The following is a 22,222-nucleotide window of genomic DNA, read 5'->3' on the forward strand; positions in this document are numbered from 1 at the left end:
CCTGCCCAACCAGAGTTCAAGGATCTGGGGAAGGACGGGCTGATGCGCTGGCTATCCCATGCGCCTGGGGAAGGAGATGCGCTGGCTATCCCATGCCAAAGAGTTCAAGAGCCTGGGGAAAAGGACGGGCTGAAGCCTTGGCTATCCCATGCCCAGCCAGAGTTCCAAGAGCCTGGGGAAGGACGGGCTGAAGCCTTGGCTATCCCATGCCAGCCAGAGTTCAAGGAGCCTGGGGAGGGACGGGCTGAAGCCTTGGCTATTCCCATGCCGGAGCCTCAAGGGCCTGGGGGAATGACGGGCTGAAGCCTTGGCTATCCATAGTTCCAAGAGCCTGGGAAGGACGGGCTGAAGCCTGCTATCCCCAGCCAGAGTTCAAAGAGCCTGGGGAAGACGGGCTGAAGCCTTGGCTATCCCATGCCCAGCCAGAGTTCAAGGAGCCTGGGGAAAGGACGGGCTGAAGCTGGCTATCCATGCCCAGCCAGAGTTCCAAGAGCCTGGGGAAGGACGGGCTGAGCCTTGGCTATCCATGCCCAGCCAGAGTTCCAAGAGCCTGGGGAAGGACGGGGCTGAAGCCTTGGCTATCCCATGCCCAGCCAGAGTTCCAAGAGCCTGGGGAAGGACGGGCTGAATGCTTGGCTATCCCATGCCCAGCCAGAGTTCCAAGAGCCTGGGAAGAACGGGCTGCAGTGCTGACTGTCCTCATGCCCAGCAGAGTCAAGAGCCGGGGAAGGACGGGCTGCAGTGCTGACTGTCTCATGCCCAGCCAGAAGTTCCAAGAGCTGCGGAAGGACGGGCTGCAGTGCTGACTGTCTCATGCCCAGCCAGAGTTCAGGAGCCTGGGGAAGGACGGGGCCGAAGGCCTAGCCTGGGGAAGGAACGGGGCCGGAAGCCTGGCTATCCCATGCCCAGCCAGAGTTTAGGAGCCTGGGGAAGGACGGGCCGAAGCCTGGCTATCCCATGCCCAGCCAGAGTTTAAGGAGCCTGGGAAGGACGGGCCGAAGCCTGAGCTATCCATGCCCAGCCAGAGTTTAAGGAGCCTGGGGAAGGGACGGGCCGAACCCTTGGCTATCCCATGCCCAGCCAGAGTTCAAGGAGCCTGGGGAAGGACGGGCCGAAGCCTTGGCTATCCCATGCCCAGCCAGAGTTCAAGGAGCCTGGGGAAGGACGGGCGAAGCCTTGGCTATCCCATGCCCAGCCAGAGTTCCAAGAGCCTGGGAAGGACGGGCTGAAGCCTTGGCTATCCCATGCCCAGCCAGAGTTCCAAGAGCCTGGGGAAGGAGGGCTGAAGCCTTGGCTATCCATGCCCAGCCAGAGTTCCAAGAGCCTGGGAAGGAGGGCTGAAGCCTTGGCTATCCATGCCCAGCCAGAGTAACCAAGAGCCTGGGGAAGGACGGGCTGAAGCCTTGGCTATCCCATGCCCAGCCAGAGTACCAAGAGCCTGGGGAAGGATGGGCTGATGCGCTGGCTATTTCCAATGCCCAGCCAGAGTTCAAGGAGCCCTGGGAAGGAAGGCTGATGCGCTGGCTATCCCATGCCCAGCCAGAGTTCAAGGAGCCTGGGAAGGAGGGCTGATGCGTTGGCTATCCCATGCCCAGCCAGAGTTCCAAAGAGCCTTGGGAAGGAAGGGCTGCAGTGCTGGCTATCCATGCCCAGCCAGTGTTCAAGGAGCCAGGGGAAGGACGGGCTGAAGTGCTGGCTATCCCATGCCCAGCCAGAGTTCAAAGAGCCTGGGGAAGGACGGGCTGAAGCCTTGGCTATCCCATGCCCAGCCAGAGTTCAAAGAGCCTGGGGGAAGGACGGGCTGAAGCCTTGGCTATCCCATGCCCAGCCAGAGTTCCAAGAGCCTGGGGAAGGACGGGCTGCAGTGCTGGCTATCCCATGTCCAGCCAGAGTACCAAGAGCCTGGGGAAGGACGGGCTGCAGTGCTGGCTATCCCATGCCCAGCCAGAGTACCAAGAGCCTGGGGAAGGACGGGCTGAAGCCTTGGCATGCCCAGCCAGCCTGAAAGCATCCCATGCCCAGCCAGAGTTTCAAGAGCCTGGGGAAGGACGGGCTGATGCGCTGGCTATCCCATGCCCAGCCAGAGTTCAAGGAGCCCTGGGAAGGAGGAAGGGCTGATAAGCGCTGGCTATCCCATGCCCAGCCAGAGTTCCAGAGCCTGGGGAAGGACGGGCTGCAGTGCTGGCTATCCCATGCCCAGGCTAGAGTTCCAGGAGCCAGGAAGGACGGGCTGCAGTGCTGGCTATCCCAGCCCAGCCAGAGTTCAAGGAGCCTGTGGAAACGGAGCTGAGCCTGGGGAAGGATGGCTGAAGCGCTGCCTATCCATGCCCAGCTAGAGTTCAAGAACCTGGGGAAGGACGGGCTGAAGCCTTGGCTATCCCATGCCCAGCCAGAGTTTAAGGGCCAAGCCTGGGGAAGGACGGGCGGGCTGAAGTGCTGGCTATCCCATGCCCAGCTAGAGTTCCAAGAACCTGGGGAAGGACGGGCTGAAGCCTTGGCTATCCTATGCCCAGCCAGAGTTAAGGAAGCCTGGGGAAGGACGGGCGGGCTAAAAGTGCTGGCTATCCATGCCAGCAGAGTTGCAAGAGCCTGGGGAAGGGACGGGCTGATCCATGCCCAGCCAGAGTTGAGCTGGGAAGGACGGGCTGATGCGCTGGCGAGTTCATGGCCAGCCAGAGTACCAAGAGCCTGGGGAAGGACCGGGCTGAACCTTTGGCTTCCCATGCCCAGCCCAGAGTACCAAGACCTGGGGAAAGGACAGGCTGAAGCCCTTTGCTATCCCATGCCCAGCCAGAGTTCAAAGAGCCTGGGGAAGGACGGGCTGAAGCCTTGGCTATCCCATGCCCAGCCAGAGTTCAAACAGCCTGGGGAAGGACGGGCTTGAAGCCTTGGCTATCCCATGCCCAGCCAGAGTTCAAAACAGCCTGGGGAAGGACGGGCTGAAGCCTTGGCTATCCCATGCCCAGCCAGAGTTCAAAGAGCCTGGGGAAGGACGGGCTGAAGCCTTGGCTATCCCATGCCCATCCAGAGTTCAAAGAGCCTGGGGAGGCGGGCTGAAGCCTTGCTATTCCCATGCCCAATCCAGAGTTCAAAGAAGCCTGGGGAAGGACGGGCTGAAGCCTTGGCTATCCCATGCCCAGCCAGAGTTCAAAGAGCCTGGGGAAGGACGGGCTGAAGCGCTTGGCTATCCCATGCCCAGCCAGAGTTCCAAGAGCCTGGGGAAGGACGGGCTGAACCTTGGCTATCCCATGCCCAGCCAGAGTTCAAAGAGCCTGGGAGGACGGGCTGAGCCTTGGCTATCCCATGCCCAGCCAGAGTTCAAGAGCCTGGGGAAGGACGGGCTGATGCGCTGGCTATCCCATGCCCAGCCAGAGTTTCAAGGAGCCTGGGGAAGGACGGGCTGAAGCCTTGGCTATCCATGCCCAGCCAGAGTTCAAAGAGCCTGGGAAGGACAGGCTGAAGCCTTGGCTATCCCATGCCCAGCCAGAGTTCCAAGAGCCTGTGGAAGGACGGGCTGAAGCCTTGGAATCCCATGCCCAAGGCAGAGTCAAGAGCCTGGGAAGGAGACGGGCTGAAGCCTATGGCTATCCATGCCACGCCAGAGTTCAAGGAGCCTGGGGAAAGATAAGGGCTGAAGCCTTCGGCTATCATGCGCCAGCCAGAGTTCAAAGGAGCCTGGGGAAGGACGGGCTGAAGCCTTGGCTATCCCATGCCCAGCCAGAGTTCAAGGAGCCTGGGGAAGGACGGGCTGAAGCCTTGGCTATCCCATGCCCAGCCAAGAGTTCAAGGAGCCTGGGAAGGACGGGGCTGAAGGCCTTGGCTATCCCATGCCCAGCTAGAGGTCAAGGAGCCTTGGGAAGGACGGGCTGAAGCCTGGCTATAACATGCCCAGCTAGAGTTCCAAGAGCCTTGGAAGGACGGCTGAAGCCTTGGCCCCATGCTCCAGCCAGAGTTCAAAGAGCCTGGGGAAGGACTGAAGCCTTGCAATGCCTGAGCTGGCTATCCCATGCCCAGCCAGAGTTCAAGGAGCCCTGGGAAAAGGAAGGCTGATGCGCTGGCTATCCATGCCCAGCCAGAGTTCAAGGAGCCCTGGGAAGGAAGGGCTGATGCGCGGCTATCCCATGCCCAGCCAGAGTTCCAAGAGCCTGGGGAAGGACGGGCTGACCAGTGCTGGCTATCCCATGCCCAGCTAGAGTTCCAGGAGCCAGGGGAAGGACGGGCTGCAGTGCTGGCTATCCCATGCCCAGCCAGAGTTCAAGGAAGCCTGTGGAGGACGGGCTGAGCCTGGGGAAGGATGGGCTGAAGCGCTAGCTATCCCATGCCCAGCTAGAGTTCCAAGGAGCCTGGGAAAGGACGGGCTGAAGCCTTGGCTATCCATGCCCCAGCCAGAGTTCAAGGAGCCTGGAGAAGGACGGGCTGAAGCCTTGGCTATCCCATGCCAGCCAGAGTTCAAAGAGCCGCGGGAAGGACGGGCTGAAGCCTTGGCTATCCATGCCCAGCCAGAGTTCCAAGAGCCTGGGAAGAACGGCTGCATGCTGACTGTTCATGCCCAGAGAGTTCCAAGAGCCTGGGAAGGACGGGCTGCAGTGCTGACTGTCTCATGCCCAGCCAGAGTTCCAAGAGCCTGGGAAGGACGGGCTGCAGTGCTAGACTGTCTCATGCCCAGCCAGATTTCAAGGAGCCTGGGGAAGGACGGGCTGAAGCCTTGGCTATCCATGCCCAGCCAGAGTTTAAGGAGCCTGGGAAGGACGGGCGCGGAGCCTTGGCTATCCCATGCCCAGCCAGAGTTCCAAGAGCCTGGGAAGGACGGGCCGAAGCCTTGGCTATCCATGCCCCAGCCAGAGTTCCAAGAGCCTGTGGAAGGACGGGCCGAAGCCTTGGCTATCCCATGCCCAGCCAGAGTTCCAAGAGCCTGGGGAAGGACGGGCCGAAGCCTTGGCTATCCCATGCACAGCCAGAGTTCCAAGAGCCTGGGGAAGGACGGGCCGAAGCCTTTGGCTATCCCATGCCCAGCCAGAGTTCCAAGAGCCTGGGGAAGGACGGGCCGAAGCCTTGGCTATCCCATGCCCCAGCCAGAGTTCCAAGAGTCTGGGAAGGACGGGCTGCAGTGCTGGCTATCCCATGCCCAGCCAGAGTACCAAGAGTCTGGGGAAGGACGGGCTGAGTGCTGGCTATCCCTGCCCAGCCAGAGTACAGAGCCTGGGAAGGACGGGCTGAAGCCTTGGCTATCCCATGCCCAGCCAGAGTACCAAGAGCCTGGGGAAGGACGGGCTGAAGCCTTGGCAATCCCATGCCCAGCCCAGAGTTCCAAGAGCCTGGGGAAGGACGGGCTGTAGTGCTGGCTATCCCATGCCCAGCCAGAGTTTCAAGAGCCTGGGGAAGGACGGGCTGTAGTGCTGGCTATCCCATGCCCAGCCAGAGTTTCAAGAGCCTGGGGAAGGACGGGCTGATGCGCTGGCTATCCATGCCCAGCCAGAGTTCAAGAGCCCTGGGGAAGGAAGGGCTGATGCGCTGGCTTATCCCCATGCCCAGCCAGAGTTCAAGGAGCCCTGGGAAGGACGGGCTGATGCGTTGGCTATCCCATGCCATCCAGAGTTCAAGGAGCCTGGGAAGGACGGGCTGAAAGCCTTGGCTATCCCATGCCCAGCAGAGTTCAAAGAGCCTGGGGAAGGACGGGCTGAAGCCTTGGCTATCCCATGCCCAGCCAGAGTTCAAAGAGCCTGGGGAAGGACGGGCTGAAGCCTTGGCTATCCATGCCCAGCCAGAGTTCAAAGAGCCTGGGGAAGGACGGGCCTGAAGCCTTGGCTATCCCATGCCCAGCCAGAGTTCAAAGAGCCTGGGGAAGGACGGGCTGAAGCCTTGGCTATCCCATGCCCAGCCAGAGTTCAAAAGAGCCTGGGGAAGGACGGGCTGAAGCCTTGGCTATCCCATGCCCAGCCAGAGTTCAAAGAGCCTGGGGAAGGACGGGCTGAAGCTTTGGCTATCCCATGCCCAGCCAGAGTTCAAAGAGCCTGGGGAAGGACGGGCTGAAGCCTTGGCTATCCCATGCCCAGCCAGAGTTCAAAGAGCCTGGGGAAGGACGGGCTGATGCGCTGGCTATCCCTTGCCCAGCCAGAGTTCAAGGAGCCTGGGGAAGGACGGGCTGATGCGCTGGCTATCCCTTGCCCAGCCAGAGTTCAAGGAGCCTGGGGAAGGACGGGCTGATGCGCTGGCTATCCCATGCCCAGCCAGAGTTCAAGGAGCCTGGGGAAGGACGGGCTGAAGCCTTGGCTATCCCATGCCCAGCCAGAGTTCAAAGAGCCTGGGGAAGGACGGGCTGATGCGCTGGCTATCCCATGCCCAGCCAGAGTTCATGGAGCTTGCGGAAGGATAGGCTGAGCCTGTGGAAGGACTTGCTGATGCACTGGCTGTCTCCTGCATGCCAGGGCCAACTTGCATGCCCCGGCTGCCTGACCACTGTGCTTCCCCAAGCGTGTCGGTCTACTCCAGAAGTCCCAATGAGATCGGATTTGCAAAATGTTCGTTTTCCAATCAGAATTTTTCCCAATCGGATTTGAATTCACATCTTAGTAAATCAGCCCCTTAGTGCCCAGCCAGAGTTCCAGGAGTTTGGGGTTTAAATGATTTTTATGGCAGACATCTAAATTACAGAAAGATCCCTTATCTGGAGAAGCCCAGGTCCCAAGCAACCTTGATGGATAACAGGTTCCATACTTGTATATAGATAATTTGTATATAGATAATTGATTCTACCTGATACTGAATAATCACTGTGATCTCCAAGTCAGAACAAAGTAATTGACCCCTACCACCCCCTGTTAAAAGACCTGCATCAGGTTACCTGCAGAATACCCACAAGACGGTCAGGTTTTAGGTGGAAAATCCTTGACCATGCTGTTGGCTCGCAGGTATGCTGTCTGTGTACCAGCGGCGGGACTAGCATCATTGGCCCCCCCACCCAAGCTTGGCCATCCACCTCCCACAGCCACAGTGCCGTGGCTACCGCTGAGGAGCAGGGGTTGGAGGGGTTGTAATGTGCTATGGTGAACAGAGCACCGCAGCATGGATAAGCAGCAGTGAGGCAGATTCAGAAGGGTAGTCGAAGAGGTAAATGCCCAGCAACCCCCCTCTTTAATGCACCCTTAGCACATGCTTCTTGTGCCTATCCCTAGCTCTGGCCCTGCTGGGTACCCAGGTAAAGTGCAGGTTAGAATTGGCTCCTCACTTCCTCTCAAGAAAACAGACTTATTAGTAACCTTTAGTAACATACCGATAGTTTTAATTGGGAGTTTTAGATCGTTTTGGTCTTACCGCCAAATATCTGTGCATGTATGTTGACCTTGGGGCCAAATACTGAAACATAACTTACTCCATAAATAATTATGGATGAAAAAGAAGTGAACTTTCCAAAAAATAATAATAATCAACAAAACATATTAAGTATATCATACATGACAATAGAGCAAGTTGAGCATACTTCTTCTTGGTCTTCATTATTTTTGTTGTTGTCGCCTTTTTTAACTAAAACAAAATTATATATATCTTGTATTAGCAGCCCTGAAATTCAGCATAAACCACCTGTTCCGTTGTCCATCTGTTCCTGAGGCAATGCTTTGTACACCCTGCTTGCTAAAGAAATTATTCCCTGTAATGACCTAGGTCTCCAAAATAAAATGAAAAAAAAGTTCTACTCATAACAAATATATATAACAATGAGAAATATTTCCCATTATATGAAGTCATGCTCACCTTGAGTCCCCGATGCCCCAGCTCATCGACATCTTGAATATATGCATGAGAATGACCTCCATAACAGCCGCCCTTGTGTATAATAACAGAGAAGAGCTCATAGGCATATACGGAGTCTTCCAGATTATGCTAAATGGGGACAATTAAGAGAACTGTCAGAGAGAGTGAAGAGGCAATCCACAGATCTGGGTAGGCAGGCTGAATAGATAGATAGGGCCTAATGAATGGTACAACAGAGAAAAAAAGTAACCCCCAAACCCTGATCGAAATGTTGGCCTGATTTCTTTTTAATGGTGCTGATTAAAAGTTACGTTTTTTCTTAGTAAAAATACCTGGCGTGCATCTGTATTTTGTGTACTACTGGCTTGGATAGCACCCAGGTTTAGCGATTAGGTTGTTTTTTTGTTTGGTGTGTTTGAACCGTCAGACATATATATATATATGTCTATTAAAAGGGCAAAGATTGCTTACTATTCCGCTGCTTACAGTGTCGGACTGGGGTGCCAAGGGCCCCTAGCACCCAGGGCCAGGCAACTAATCAACCCCAGTTATGGGAACACTATATTAACCATCCAAACACCAACCACCCACTCACCTGAAATCCCCAACCCTTTTGTGACCTGCATATCATGCCTTTCCGTCTCTGAGCCCTCTCTGCCATGGGGCCCATAACTGCAGTACCCCCCTGATTGCAGGCATGCCTGGAGGTACTTAAGTGTTTCATAAACATTGGCCTGTGTCGGGTCAGTATCTCCTTGCAGAATACCTGCAAAGGATAGATAAGGTATTTCTGCTGGCACCCAAGGGTTAAGCCAATTGTTCTGCTGAAAGGAGACTGCTATCAGTGAGATCTGAGGCATACAGCCTGCCTAGCTGTTTGTTGTTGAGGTACCTACATAAAATAAACACATACGCTAAATTAAAACAATTCATTGATGTGTTCGAAAAAATGGATGCTGTAACAATTATTTACACACAATCAGCACATGGATAGATCACCTTCAAGGTTAAGTTTCTTTGTAGGAAGAATATCTGACGGTTACTTTAAAGTGTCCCATGGGCCTTTTAATGATCTGGTCACTTGAGAATTTTTATATGGAGGTAACACTTATTAATATGACAAGTGGAGATAGGCGGATTGTGCTGGTTTCTGCCAGACAGCAATTATGGTTAAAATACCACACCAATGAATAATATTGAGCCGGCACAACAAGTATGGTGCAAGCGGGGCTTAGCCCCTGCGTGTTTACTCAAGAAAGCAACGTTTCGGGGGCGTACCCCTTCGTCAGGCATACGCCCCCGAAACGTTGCTTTCTTGAATAAACACGCAGGGGCTGAGCCCCGCTTGCACCATACTTGTTGTGCCGGCTCAATATTTTTCATTGGACTTTGCTGGGAGTGCCGACTCTCTGGGCTGTGCACCAAGTACAAAGCTTTGGAGGAGGTAAGGGTGTGCTGGTGGAACTTTTATTCTCTTCAAAATACCACACCAGCCATATGCCATTAGCCCTAGCGGTTTGCAGGTCCCTTTTAAGGAATATTAAATGAAATATAGTTGATGACAAGGCAGCCAGAGCCAAGTGCATCTTGGCTACCATGTTTAATTTTAGTTGCTGTTTCAACAATAGTTTGGGAAACCTGGGCAATAAAACAAAGAGATGTGTATCATGCACAAACAGACCTTTAAGGCAGGAAGTTCAAATCCCTGGAATACCACATCTACCCCACACCAAACAACCTCAAAGATAAAAACACTCAAACCTGCTCACAAAAGGGCCGGATGATGAGGCGGGTGGGAAAGGTGTATCGAGAAGTTTCCTTATAACGCTCACACTTGACTACAAAGTCAAAGTTAAACCTCAGCAGAGATAGTGTGAGAAAGGGTGGCAGTTTCCCCAACTTGGCAGACTAAGGTAAACAAAACAAAAAAAAAACACACTTGGCACAGCTCCCACATCTGTACCAATTATCTCCATCAAAGTGTTCCTCTTCCAAATACATGCTACACAGAGAATTCGCCAGACTGCCCACGCCCTTCACTGCCACCGTCAAGTCAAGGAAATCCTCCTGCACAAGGGTGTAAAATGCTAAGTTTGCATAATATGCATTCTATAATTCTACCGCTACAGTTGTTCATAGTCTCCCGGCTTCTATTGTCGGCTCCCCTCACCACTTGCTCTCTAGACCCCATGCCTTCTTCTCTGCTTAAATACTGTGCTGCTGAAATTATTCTGGCTCTTACTCCCATCTTCAACTCTTCTCTGTTCTCTGGAAGTTTCCCCTCTTCATTTAAAAAGGCCTGTGTGAAGCCTATCCTTAAAAAGGCCACGCTGGACCCGTCCTGTCTCTCTAACTACCGTCCTGTCTCGCTTCTACCTCTTGCCTCCAAAACCTTAGAGCGTATCGTCTTCTCCCGTATTACTAACTTTCTTAATGCACATAATTTATTGGACCCGCTGCAATCTGGCTTTCGGCCTGCGCACTCTACTGAGACGGCGTTGTGCAGAGTTACGAATGATCTTCAGGTTGCCAAAGCCAATGGTCACTTTTCTATACTAATCCTCCTAGATCTATCGGCTGCATTTGATACGGTTGACCACTCCCTCCTGATGCAAATTCTGCATTCCATTGGTCTCCGTAGTTAGGCTGCATCCTGGATCTATTCCTACCTCTTTAACCGTTCATCCTATGCTAACAAAACCTCATCTCCAGTTCCTCTTAATGTGGGGGTACCCCAAGGCTCTGTACTTGGGCCGTTGTTGTTCTCCCTTTACACGCTGTCTTTGGGAGATCTTATCAGTTCATTTGGCTTTAAATATCATCTGTATGCAGATGATATCCAAATTTACTTTTCAACCCCTTCGTTAACAGTTGAAACTGAGACCCAAATCTCTAACTGCCTCCTGGCTATCTCCAATTGGATGAACCAATGCCACCTCAAACTGAACCTAACAAAAATTGAACTAATGATCTATGATCTTTCCGCCTAAGCCTGGTCCTACTCCCCCTTTTCTATCTCTATTGAAGGCACCCTCATCAACACTGTTGATTCAGTGCGTTGTTTGGGGGTGATCTTTGACTCCAGTCTCTCCTTCTCTGACCATATTAACACCACTGTCACTTTTTCTTACGCAATATTGCCAAAATATGTCCCTTTCTTTCTACTGCAACAGCTAGGTTGCTCATGCATGCTCTCATCATATCCCGACTTGACTACTGTAACCTGCTACTAACTGGCCTCCCTAACTCCCATCTTTCCCCCCTACAGTCTATATTAAACACTGCTGCCAGAATTCTCCTCCTCTCATACAGGAGAGGTTAGGCCCTTCCCCTGCTAAAGTCCTTATCGTGGCTTCCTGTTAAACAAAGAATATCGTACAAACTCCTTCTCTTAATCTTCAAAGCCCTCCATTCCTCTGCCCCTCCACTACATCTCTTCCCTTGTGTCTCCGTACGTTCCTGGCCGACTCGCAGAGCAACCATTTGGTTGCGCCCCCCACTACTGCTGCGGTTTCCCGCCTTAAACCCTTCTGCCTTGCTGCCCCTTACATTTGGAATGCCCTCCCTGACTTCCTCCGGAGAGAATCCTCCCCCGGTCTTTTTAAAACTAAACTTAAAGACTCACTCACGCAGCACCTGGTCTGGGAAATAGCACTTATATTGTAGTGTCACCCACTGTGACCTACAGCACTTATATTTGCCGATTTGTGTCTGTAAGTTACCCTCCCATATAGATTGTAAGCATGGGCGTCCGCAGAAAATTTTCCAAGGGGGGGCAAGTAAGCTAGCATCATCCTGCAACAGACAAATTACGTGCACTTCTGTGAGGGGATCTGCAAACATTTGTGTTTGTGATCAGTTAGCTTAAAGGGGTAGTTCGCATTCGAATTCACTTTTATTTTTAATGGTTTTTCAGTTATTTAGCTTTTTGTTCAGCAGCTCTCCATTTGGTATTTCAGCAGCTATCTGGTTGCTAGGGTCTTATTTACCCTGGCAACCAGGTAGTGGTTTAAACAAGAGATGGGCATATGCAAAAGGGCTCCAAATGCACCGGACACAGCGGCTTGCTTAAAACTCGATTTTTATTACTCCATTTAAAAACAATACGCCTGACGCGTTTCGTGTAAATATACACTTAATCATAAACAAGAGATGGGAATATGAATAGTTAAGGGGCCTACTTGGAAAAATAAGTAATACAAAATTATAATAATAATAAAATTGTAGCCTCACAGAGCAATATTTTTTGGCCCCCATTTGAACTCTGTATAGAGGCAGAAGAGAAAGGCAAATTATTCAAAAAAATCAATTAGGAAGACCAATTGCAAAGTTGCTAGGAATAGGCCATTTTATAACATACTAAGGTTAACTTAAAAGTGAACCACCCCTTTAGATGTGTTTATGTTAGTTTTATAGCAAGAAAGGCAGTAGGTACTGACTCCCCATTATATACAGTGAAACACAGTGGGTACGGATGGCAGATATTCAGGCCCTGGCACTATAACACTGGCACTGATACACAACATTGGCCCCACTGTAACTTACTATAAATGAACAAAACAATGACAAAAAAAAAAAAAAAAAATAGTAAGTGCAAAGAACAACAACAAATATACAAACACACAATGAGCTTTTTCAGAGGGAAAGAGTTAACTTACCCTCCATGTGTTAGGGTAGGGGATAGATTATAAATTATTATAGATGTCAGGTCAGGCAAAAAACAATTTAATGTCAGCTAGTGATTCTTTAGAACTGTATAGTGCCTGTGTATAGTACCTGCGTATAGTGCCTGTGTATAGTACCTGGGTATAGTGCCTGGGTATAGTACCTGTGTATAGTGCCTGTGTATAGTACCCGTGTATAGTGCCTGGGTATAGTACCTGGGTATAGTGCCTGTGTATAGTACCTGGGTATAGTGCCTGTGTATAGTACCTGGGTATAGTGCCTGGGTATAGTGCCTGGGTATAGTACCTGGGTATAGTACCTGGGTATAGTGCCTGTGTATAGTACCTGGGTATAGTGCCTGTGTATAGTACCCGTGTATAGTGCCTGTGTATAGTGCCTGGGTATAGTACCTGGGTATAGTACCTGGGTATAGTGGCCTGTGTATAGTACCTGGGTATAGTACCTGGGTATAGTGCCTGTGATCAGTGCCTGGGTATAGTGCCTGGGATAGTGCCTGGGTATAGTTGCCTGGGTAATAGTGCCTGGGTATAGTGCCTGGGTATAGTGCCTGGGTATAGTGCCTGGGTATAGTGCCTGGGTATAGTGCCTGGGTATAGTACCTGGGTATAGTACCTGGGTATAGTACCTGGGTATAGTACCGTATAGTGCCTGGGTATAGTGCCTGGGTATAGTACCTGGGGTATAGTGCCTGGGTATAGTACCTGGGTATAGTACCTGGGTATAGTACCTGGTATAGTGCCTGGGTATAGTGCCTGGGTATAGTGCCTGGGTATAGTGCCTGGGTATAGTGCCTGGGTATAGTACCTGGGTATAGTGCCTGGGTATAGTACCTGGTATAGTGCCTGGGTATAGTACCTGGGTATAGTACCTGTGTATAGTACCTGTGTATAGTACCTGGGTATAGTACCTGGGTATAGTGCCTGGGTATAGTGCCTGGGTATAGTGCCTGTGTATAGTACCTGTGTATAGTGCCTGGGTATAGTACCTGGGTATAGTACCTGTGTATAGTGCCTGGGTATAGTGCCTGGGTATAGTGCCTGGGTATAGTGCCTGGGTATAGCCTGGGTATAGTACCTGGGTATAGTGCCTGGGTATAGTGCCTGGGTATAGTGCCTGGGTATAGTGCCTGGGTATAGTGCCTGGGTATAGTACCTGTGTATAGTGCCTGGGTATAGTACCTGGGTATAGTACCTGGGTATAGTACCTGTGTATAGTGCCTGGGTATAGTGCCTGTGTATAGTGCCTGGGTATAGTACCTGGGTATAGTACCTGGGTATAGTACCTGGGTATAGTACCTGTGTATAGTGCCTGGGTATAGTACCTGGGTATAGTGCCTGTGTATAGTGCCTGGGTATAGTGCCTGGGTATAGTGCCTGGGTATAGTGCCTGGGTATAGTACCTGGGTATAGTGCCTGGGTATAGTACCTGGGTATAGTGCCTGGGTATAGTGCCTGGTATAGTACCTGGGTATAGTACCTGGGTATAGTACCTGGGTATAGTGCCTGGGTATAGTGCCTGGGTATAGTGCCTGGGTATAGTGCCTGGGTATAGTGCCTGGGTATAGTGCCTGGGTATAGTACCTGTGTATAGTGCCTGGGTATAGTACCTGGGTATAGTACCTGGGTATAGTACCTGGGTATAGTGCCTGGGTATAGTGCCTGGGTATAGTGCCTGGGTATAGTACCTGGGTATAGTACCTGGGTATAGTACCTGGGTATAGTACCTGTGTATAGTGCCTGGGTATAGTACCTGGGTATAGTACCTGGGTATAGTACCTGGGTATAGTACCTGGGTATAGTGCCTGGGTATAGTACCTGGGTATAGTGCCTGTGTATAGTGCCTGGGTATAGTGCCTGGGTATAGTGCCTGGGTATAGTACCTGGGTATAGTACCTGGGTATAGTACCTGGGTATAGTACCTGGGTATAGTGCCTGGGTATAGTGCCTGGGTATAGTGCCTGGGTATAGTACCTGGGTATAGTGCCTGGGTATAGTGCCTGGGTATAGTACCTGGGTATAGTACCTGGGTATAGTACCTGTGTATAGTGCCTGGGTATAGTACCTGGGTATAGTACCTGGGTATAGTGCCTGGGTATAGTACCTGTGTATAGTGCCTGGGTATAGTACCTGGGTTTAGTACCTGTGGGATGAAATCTGCAGCAAAAGTTGAGAGTTGGTTCTTAGGTAAAGTTACAGCTGCAGATTCTTCTTTTCAGTCTTCATTTCTGTTTCCAGTTTGCAAAATCTCCCGATCCCTGTGTGCATCTGTGCTCTGATTGGTCAATTTTACTGTCTGTCAAGGAAGCTGTGCTCTGATTGGAGAATCCACAAGAAGAAAGATCCAATCAGAGCACAGCAAAACGGGCTTGAGGGGGACAGTGCAGAAACGGAGTAAGGTTTTTTTTGTTTTGTTTTTTTTTTGCTACTTTTCCAGCGGGGGGCAAGTGCCCCCTCTTGCCCCCTTCTGTGGACGCCCATGATTGTAAGCTCTATGGGGCAGGGACCTCCATCCTCTTGTGTTTTTGACTCTTATTGCAACTGTATCTTTTATTTATTTGTCTTTATTGTAATACTTTGTATTTATCTATTATCTTAATAACCCCCTGTTTGCATTAATGTATTCTACTGTACAGCGCTGTGTACATAAGTAGCGCTTTATAAATAAAGATATACATACATACATATGTTCTGACTATACAGAAAGTACAAATTATTAGCATTATAAATTTACAGACACAAACTGGGAAAAAAATCAAGGACAGGTAAGAAAATTTTGCTCAGATGATGATAAAATCTGCGCATGTATTGTGTATTTGATGATACCATTGGGTCAGTGACCCCCATTTGAATGCTGGAAAGATGTCAAAGAGAAAGGCAAATAATTCCCAAAGTATAAGATATAAATAACTGCAAAGTTCTAGCAATAGGACATTTTTATAACATACTTAAAGTTAACTTAAAGGTGAAGCACAGAAATGCAGAACTTTGCAATAGAGGCAACATTGACTAAATACTTAAAAAATACAAACACACTAATGTTTCCCACTTCTGTCTGCCCTACGCTACCTCTTACCTGCCTTTCACTGATGTAGCCACACTCCTTGCACTGGATGCAGTTAACAATGGTGCCATGGTACAATCGCTTGATGAGGTCATGGCCAGATGTGCCCTCCAATGAGCACTGAACAAAATGCGGTTTAACTCCTGCACATCATGCTGGCTTGTCTCCTGCAGGGATTAGTATGTAAACGTTAGCACTTACTCATACAGGGACAAGAGAATGGTACAAAGGGAATGAATGTGAAATGGGAGAGGAGGAAGTAGGGATAGTAAGAAAGAGCAAGGGTTGGCCTGTTTTTTTTCCATTTTGGCATACAAGCTTGTTGCAATCACAAACATTTTTGTTCAGACAAAATGTTGATATCTTTAAAAAGTCACACATGTAGGGGCAATTATGCGGTTTAGTCAGAAATAATTAAACTGCAGAAAATGCCAGTGTTTATGTGGCCAGCATTAGTAATGTTTTCACTGTTAAAAGAGAACTGAACCCCCATCTAAACCCCAGCCCCCCCTCAACTGGCCTCTCTTTCTGCTACTCCTCTGCACAGTTTATTCCTTTGAAATGTGTTCCTTCTTGTAAATCTGCCACATAAATGCAGAGATGTGCAGCGGAGTTCACAGGTGCAACCTTATACAAGTTTGGTTCCTCTTCTTGGAATTCACCGTCATGGAGCCTGCTGTAGCATGTGCAGTTGAGCTAGGCCCGGGAGTAGCCTCAACTGCACATACTTCAGTTGGGGTTTAGTTCTCCTTTAATAGTTTATTTAAGGGATACTGGGCAAAAGTTTGAAGGAGACATAACTAAAAAGCCTTGGATGCCAGGACTATGACGGAACTAAAACTGCCAGCATGTCCTGCCCTAGCCACTGCAATATGGCACAAGATAGGAATTCTTATTTCTTATCAATAAAAGGTACAGACCTCACTACTGTTCCACCCAAAAGCTCTCTGTGAGATCTGTGGTTGACAAGGCCTGCTGATCCAGCAGCAGAAGTTGAGCGAAGAGACGCTGTAACTGCAGGGGAATAATTCGCACCTGGAAATAGAAAAAAAATATGAAAAAGGAAAATACAATGAGAGGAAATAAGGAAATTCATCACCACGATGGGAAATCTGCTAAGAAAGTTGTGTCATTCAGCAATCGTAAGACAAAAAAGTATGGTACTCTGTTATCTAGATCAGTGCTGCCCAACTTCTGTGGTACCAAGGGCTGGAATTTTTTTGGCCTATGTGGTGGAGGGCTGATAAGGGAAGCCCTTGTTTTAAACTGCACCCACTTGAAAGCACATCCATGTTATCACAAGAGCTTTTAAGACCAAACCCACATTAATGGTAGTTGTGCAGCAAAACCCCAATGGTTGGTGCTCACTGCAGGGATTCACTTAATATGTAAAGAAGTTATTACATCCTATTAAGCCACACCCTTAAATCCATATGCCTTATCCTCTCTGTGGACAGCAAAGCAACCCCCAGCACACCTTAGAGACCTCCTAATAACGATTTCCAAATGCTAACATTTGGAAATAGGTTCACCTTCCACAGGCAGCACAGGGCAGGCAGAGCATGGAACATAAAGGCAGCATAGAGCAGGCAGAGTATGGGACACACAGGCAGCATAGGGTAGAAAGAATATGGCACACACAGGCAGCATAGGGTAGAAAGAATATGGCACACACAGGCAGCATAGAGCAGGCAGAGTATGGGACACACAGGCAGCATAGAGCAGAGAGAGTATGGCACACACAGGCAGCATATGGCACACACACACAGGCAGTGTAGGGCAGGCAGAATATGGGACACACGGGCAGCATAGGGCAGGCAGATTATGGCACACACAGGCAGCATAGGGCAGGCAGAAAATGGCACAAACAGGCAGCATAGGACAGGCAGAGTATGACACACATAGGCAGCATAGGGCAGGCAGGGTATGGCACACACAGGCAGCATAGGGCAGGCAGAGTATGGCACACACAGGCAGCATAGGGCAGGAAGTGTATGGCACATACAGGCAGCATATGGCAGGCAGAGTATGGCACACACAGGCAGCATAGGGCAGACAGATTATGGCACACACATGCAGCATAGGGCAGGCAGAGTATGATACACATAGGCAGAGTATGGGGCACACAAGCAGCATAGGGCAGGCAGAGAATGGGATACACAGGCAGCATAGGGCAGGCAGAGAATGGGTTACACAGGCAGCATAGGGCAGGCAGAGTATGCCACACAAATTAATTCCAGCTTGTAATGCAACAAAATGTAGGATAAATACTGAAAGGCACTGTAAATGTATGTTAACACTTCAGTTTCCCCTAATTGCTTCTGGGATGCAGGAAAGAAGCTTTTATTTTCAAAATAGCTTGGCTAGCCCAACAGTTCAGTTTTGGCCGAAAAGTGTTCCCCATTACCTTGGGGTACTATTCATAATATACAACCTGAGTTGTACTCTTGGCATTCATAAATGGCCCTGCCATTTCATGTAGAGAGGCCCAAAAAGCCCCTTACAGGGCCAGTTGATAGTGACTGTCTACAACATCTTACAGTAGCCCCTCTGACATTTGTCAGAATCCACTGATTGCCAATCTGTGCCTGTCTTAATACTTTACCACTGCATTCATTTAACTTTACTTTCCCTGATTTAGCCAGTTGCAGTTGTTCCCTTGTACAGAGCTGCCTCTTGTACCTGTGTCACACACTGCTGTTAATCCCAGGCCCTGTATCTACATCCATCCTACAAAACTGTGTTTAACACCTTGTGTTGAAAAACAATTACCTGAGACTCTGGCGTGTCTTTCTCCTCCAGTGATCCAAGTTCTTTAGGACCCAAAGCAAAAAGGGCTTCTGTTACAATACAAAAGAGAAAAAATACAGTCAAAGAATACTGTGATACTGTTTACTTTTATTATTTTTTTTATTTTACTTTTATTGACAATGTTCTGTATTCAAAAGTACACAAGGCAATATTAAGAAAGTAAAGGTTCATCCTTGCAATGAGTAAGCTCTATATTATAGTGTCTGGGGACAAGCATTTTAGTGTTCCCAGACCTCTACTGATTATATTCTATAATTGCAAAAAGTATGCCTTTGTTTGCTTAAAAGTGATAGAAAAAAAAAAAATTATCAATGAAGTATAAAAACTGAATGAGAAAAGAAAAAATAAAACAGGACTATTTTTAACTTGACTTCTTTTCTCCCCCCTGGTCCATCTATTCTTCACTCTTGTACCAGATAAAGTTAATTACTTCCAGTCTGAGCGTAAGGCGGTTGCAGTTCCTAAAGGTACCTTGGTGGATATCCCTGGTGACTATTTGTATGTCTGCCAGCGATTTAACAAATATCCAGGGGGTCCTTATTTTTTTAAATTGCTTTTGTCTATGATTTTTCATATACCAGCAGGATCCAGTTTATTTCATTTTTGAGCTGCGGATTTCATAATGGTGAGTTTCGAGTAATTAGAATCTTGGTAGGTTTGCTTAAGTTTGGGATGGGAAGTCCTAGTAATGCATTTTGCGGCAACTTGTGGATGTTAAAGCCAGCAACTGAATATATAATCTCAGACTCTGACCCAAAATCTTCTAACCCTAGGACATTGCCACCATGTGTGGGTAAGCTGTACCCTCCTCTCCAACATCCTCTGAAGCATAATGGGCTATATGCACTGTTTATCTTATGTACTCTGGATAGGACCAAATACCATCTTAGTAGGGATTTGTAGCCAGACTCCAATAATAAAGTGTTGATGGAGCTATGGGCTACTAAATCACAATTTGTTTGCCATTTCTGCTCATGTGAATATCAAGTCTTTTTCCCCATGCCTCCTTATATGAAAGGGTTGAAGTAAATGAACTTTCTATAAGAGTTCGATATAAGCAGCATATACGCACCATTTAGCGTAAGGTTGAGTTATACACATTGATTCTAAATAGGAAGACAGAGGGGTATACTGTCCTTAATGCTTTGAATTAAGAAAATGGGACCTGAATGAATCTACACTGTTCCGGAGGGTGAGGTGAGTAGGTTTGATGAAACCTTTCCCATGTAAAAGGGCCAGAGTGTCCATACATATGCTTTAGAGTTTTAAGGCCCTTTAACCCCCACCCTTGAAATGCTCTCCTGTATACGCCCCAGATTTGGAAAGTGTTTTCCAACACTGAGAATAGACTGTTAAGCCTAGAGAAATAGGGTACGCAGGGCATAGCATTAAGTGCAATTGGATAGAATTGATTTCCATAATGGAAGATAGTTTATTTTATAAAGGTTAAGTTATATTAGGCGGTATCTTGACTCCAATATATTTTAAGTAAGAAGGCAAAGTTTAGCTGAAGCAATTTGTAAGGGGTTTGGTAATCATCATAAGTATATTGTCCTAATAGATATATTATTATTATTATTATTATTATTAACATTTATTCATAAAGCGCCAACATATTCTGCAGTGCTGTACAATAAATGGGTTTATACATTGGACATACAGAGTAACAAAGAAAGCAATCAATAACCGATACAAGAGGTGAAGAGAACCCTGCCCAAAAGAGCTTACAATCTATAAGGAGAAAGGGTTGAGACACAAGGTGTGGGAATGGGCATGACCAGAGTTGTGAGAGGTGTGGCACAGGGTATTGCTAAACTAGATTAGGGTAAGCTTCTCTAAATAAATGAGTTTTTAGAGATCTCTTGAAGGCAGAGAGATTGGGAGAAAGTCTGATAAATTGTGGGAGTGCGAGCGTGTGAGGAGGGAATGAGAGAGGAGTTGAGGAGCAGGTCAGTAGAGGAGCGTAACAAGCGGGTTGGATGGTACCTAGAGATGAGTTCAGAGATGTAGGGTGGGGCAGAGTTATGGACTGCTTTGTATGTGAGAGTCATTAGTTTGAATTTTATCCTGGATGGTAGGGGAAACCAGTGCAGAGATTGGCAGAGTGGCACGGCAGAGGAGGAGCGGTTGGAGAGGTATATGAGCCTGGCAGCAGTATTCATTATGGACTGGAGAGGGGACAGACTTTGGAGGGGAAGGCCAATTAACAGGGAGTTACAGTAGTCCAGGCGAGATATTATAAGAGAGTGAATCAGAATTTTGGCAGCATCTTGGGTGATAAATGATCGTATTTTCGAAATATTTCTTAGGTGAAAGTGACATGATTTGGTAAGTGATTGGATATGAGGAGTGAAGGACAGGGCAGAATCAAGGATAACCCCAAGGCACCGGGCCTGGGGAGATGGGGTGATGGTAGAGTTGTTAACCGTTATAGATACCTCGGGAACAATGTGGGCGTTGGATGGGGGAAAGAGGACCAATTCAGTCTTAGAGAGGTTTAATTTAAGATAACGTTGGGACATCCAAGTGGAGATAGCGGGCAGGCAGGAAGAGACGCGAGTTAGAAGCTCTGGGTTGAGGTCAGGAGAGGAAAGATAGATCTGAGTATCATCAGCATAGAGGTGGTACTGAAAGCCAAAAGAATTGATTAATTTGCTACATTTTATGTTGTGTGTGGGTCAGAGAGAGGCCACTTATATTAACGTTTTTTCGCATACATGATGCCAGAGGTTCCAATGTTGTATAAACAAAGTTGGGGAAAGAGGGCATCCTTGCCTCGTCCCTCCGAATAGAGGAAAAGAATCGAATGTAAAAGGACCCCATTGTGCAACCGCAGTAGGGGAGTTTTTTTATTACATGGCAAAATTTATCTTTAATTGTTTACTTTTATTCTGATAAAAGGGGAGGTAACGTCAAAATCTTAACTCAGTGTTTATGTATAGTCCTAAGACAGGAAAGCACTATAACTAGGCATGCACCGAATCCAGGATTCAGTTTGGTATTCGGCCAAGATTCTGCTTTTTTCAGTGCACTCCTTGCCGAACCTGAAAAAAACAGTAGAACATTTTTAATGGGTTTTTATTGCAAATGTATTTTATTTGGTCTAAATAACACACACAAGAATTATGATTTTTGATTTTACATCCTCTTTAATGAATACCTTTTTTTGTCACTGCAAACAAACCATAATTTTCTACCATCCTATGTTAAAGTCACAGGAGATGGTTTTCAGCCTTCTGCAGCTCGCAATCAAAACCTTTTGGCCGCCCCTGTACATATGATACCATGGTCTGCAGAACCTTCTTACCAGAAATTGCATCCTGAAACCCCAGATGGATGTTGGGCAAAGTATAAAACCAAGGTCCATGTTGCTGCACTACATAGCAATGAATCCAAGGCATATTCAAGGCTCTAGTGAAATGCACCAACACCCATACACAGGAGGCTAACATTCCATCTAGCGTGCTTCCACAATGGCAGAACAAATCTACTAGCAAGTCAGTCCACTTAGCAATTTCATCTGGCCCCATCTTGCAGGGATCAGATGTAAGAACCACCAGAGCAAAGGAGGTAATAAAGGGTTTGTTGTTCTTTACATGATTGAGCACTTGGCTTAAAGAGCGTAAGGCCTTCACCTTATATTTTTGACACAGGCAAAAGAATGTAAGACTACTTCCTGATTAATGTAAATTAATGTAAAACTTCATAGATGACCTACAAATGAAACCCATTCCTGTGCAGTAGACCACTATACCTAATTCACTAAATACAAACTAATTCATATACAGATGCCCAAGGAGTGCATCCAAACCAAATAAAAAACAGTTGTGTATCAAACCAGCTGTGATGCTTATAATGCATTTTGCATTAAAAAAAAAAAAAGAAATGACCAAACCTCTGAATTCTGGTGTAAAAA

The 22,222-nt window shown here is 48.2% G+C and overlaps 1 long non-coding RNA gene across 3 annotated transcripts in view; it reads right to left on the bottom strand.

The window, feature by feature from the left end:
- The window catches only part of LOC116412469, a 106,925-nt gene extending 84,703 nt beyond the window's left edge, over positions 1-22,222 (bottom strand). The window contains exons 1-5 of one of the 3 annotated variants that reach the window (XR_004223715.1): positions 22,202-22,222; positions 21,232-21,350; positions 18,268-18,335; positions 15,508-15,662; positions 6,647-7,878 (exon numbers count right to left, since the gene is read on the bottom strand). This is a non-coding gene — a long non-coding RNA (uncharacterized LOC116412469). Of the gene's footprint in view, positions 1-6,646; positions 7,879-15,507; positions 15,663-16,436; positions 16,531-18,267; positions 18,336-21,231; positions 21,351-22,201 lie in introns of those variants that run through there. The other 2 variants (XR_004223716.1, XR_004223714.1) reach the window with 2 other exon arrangements.

This window comes from Xenopus tropicalis, chromosome 7 (genome assembly GCF_000004195.4).
Source record: "Xenopus tropicalis strain Nigerian chromosome 7, UCB_Xtro_10.0, whole genome shotgun sequence".
Taxonomy (NCBI): Eukaryota; Metazoa; Chordata; class Amphibia; order Anura; family Pipidae; genus Xenopus; species Xenopus tropicalis.